The following is a 2754-nucleotide window of genomic DNA, read 5'->3' on the forward strand; positions in this document are numbered from 1 at the left end:
GATGAAGTAAGACATTTTTTAAAAACTTTCATAAAATATTTTTGTAAAAAATAAACTTAAAAAATTGGGGTGTTGTTTTATTTTCTCAGCTAATAAATGGGCTAATGCCCATAGTTGGATTAAAAAAAATTGGGGTGGGGGGAGTGTGGGGAGAAGAAGTGTGGAGTAGGGTAACAAAAATATTTTACATTTTATTTTATATTGTTTAGTGAAATAATAACACTTTAATTAATACTAATAATTTATTTAATTTTTGTCAAGGTTGAATGTTTTGTCAATGTGGAGTGTGATGTGACAATTTTTTTAAAATAAAAGAGAGAGTGTATTACGCACCATGATGAGAGTGTAATAAAAGAGAGAGGTGTGTTTCTCAAACTAATAATTGATAGTTTAAGCATGAAACTCAAACTCTCAATAATTTAGGTATGAAACTTTAAAAAAAATGAGATTGTTTAGGTATGTTTTTGACCCTTATCTCTTATTATTAAGATTAGCATTTTTATCACATATTCTAAATAAGTGTGATTATCAATTATATTAATCATACTCATGTGAGTTTTTAACTTCTAGTAGTTGCCTATAAACAAATTGGTCTAGTTATATTATCTGTTAGTTAATAACTTTATTATAATGAGTAACTTTATTTTACAATTAGCAAGAAGGAGAATTTTAATCAAATTGGACTACAATATTCAAGAAATAATTGAATTCAGAATCGTGAAATCAATTTAAAATGCAATTGTTAATTTTAAAAATGAAAGTACAATAAATTTTATGTGAAGAGAGGGAACTCGCAACCCACCTTGCACCCGCACTAAATTATTTACAAAAAGTTTAAATTCGCCCCACACCCGCATAAAGCCAAATTAGCCTCACCCCGCATTAGACTAAATTCATCCCGCGCTGTTGCCATTCCTGACAGTTTTTAAACATGTCCTAGTTTTTCAATTGAAAATTCTATTTTTCTCTATTCAGTTGACTTTATTTCAGTTATCTTCAGAGTTATTCATTCAACCCATTATGTTCAGTTTTAGCTAGTTCTTTCATTAAGTTATTTTACATACCGTACATTGCATGTATTGACATCATTCGACATTGCATATTTAATGATGCAAATTCAGGTATTCAGGATCTACAACACATACAACATTGTGATCACTTTCATCCAGCATTAATGAAACCTTCTTGCTTTCGGGGGCTCCAGTTTATCTTAAATGTGCGTAGTTAGTAGAGTATTTGGGTAGCCTGAGGTCTTGTCCCATCAAAACCTATCTTCAATATATTAGAGGTTTCATAGATAAGTCAATTGAGTTATAACTTTCATTTTTATTTTGCAAATATATGTATATTATACATATTCAAATTATGTTTTCTCAAATAAAATTGTTGAGTTGTTTTCTAAATTTGTTGCATACTCATCTTTTAAAAGCTTCTGCATAGTGTCATAGTATTTATTAGTAGCAGGTCAGACTAAGGGTTTGCTTGAGAATAACAATAATTTCCAGTATCGGTCACGTTCAGGGTATAGGCTCGAGGCGTGACAAGTACGAATAGGAGAGGAGAAGAGACAATGGTCAAAATATGTATCTGACAAAATATACATATGTATATAATTAAGAGTTCGTGTATCTGATAAAGTATACATATATCTGAGTTAAGATTATATATATCTATGAAAAAAATGATGCTTAAAAAAATTAGAAATTTTTTTTTAAAAAAATTAAATTTTTTATCACTATACTAGAGTAAGTCTTTCTGTATCTGTCAATTATGCACATGTATCCTAGTAAGATTCTATGAATATAGCTTCAATTATGTATCTCAATTATATCACATAAGTTCTTGTATATCTGAACATGTTAATATATCCTTTCTTTTTTCACTGTATCTGGAATGATTCTTCATGTATATATCATGTATATACAGGTATCTGGGGAAAAGTTTATAAAGAGGACAAACAGAAACTTTAGTCTGTTACTGAGTTATTGTCACGACCCAAATCGTCGTGATTGGCACCCACACTAACCTCCGATGGAAGAACCATTAATACGGCCCAACTAAGAAAACTAACCCAAAATATAACCATTTAAAGATACGAAAGCATGTTTAAATGAAGAATAAAAATGGAGTTCCCATAAACTCCATAACAAACCAAAATATTGCGGAATTTCAACCCCTAGAAACTGAAAGTCATCGTACCAAAACATCTAAAGTGTAACAAGTCTAAGAAAAAGGGGTACAACCCCAACTAACATAAGAAATATCTAAATAGTCTAAGTCTGAAAGAAATAGACTAAACAATAGGAAAGACTCCATGGCAGCCTGAAAGAACTGGCTCACCCTTGAAATTCGGTCTCGATCACTGATCTCCTAGCTGAGGTCTATCAATAGCCGCATGAAGATGCCCTGTACTCAACAAAGAACGAGCAAGTGAAGTATCAGTACACAACCACAGTGTACTAGTAGGATCACGTGGCTATTCCAGTAAGCAAAACATATATAAGCAATTATAACATAGTAAACATGACACGTACAAAATATATATACACATTGGTTATCATTTCAGGAGCAATGTACAATTCCACATTCTCAATACAAGTAAATATGACAATTAATGGTCCTCTCATAGAACCCATGCCCAATCTGTTAGTGTGTCGGAACGTGACACCCGATCCAATATATGTGTCAGAACATGACACCCGATCCAATATATGTGTCGGAACATGACACCCGATCCAATCAACACAATCACAC

The sequence above is a fragment of the Solanum stenotomum genome, chromosome 10, assembly GCF_019186545.1.
Source record: "Solanum stenotomum isolate F172 chromosome 10, ASM1918654v1, whole genome shotgun sequence".
Taxonomy (NCBI): domain Eukaryota; kingdom Viridiplantae; phylum Streptophyta; class Magnoliopsida; order Solanales; family Solanaceae; genus Solanum; species Solanum stenotomum.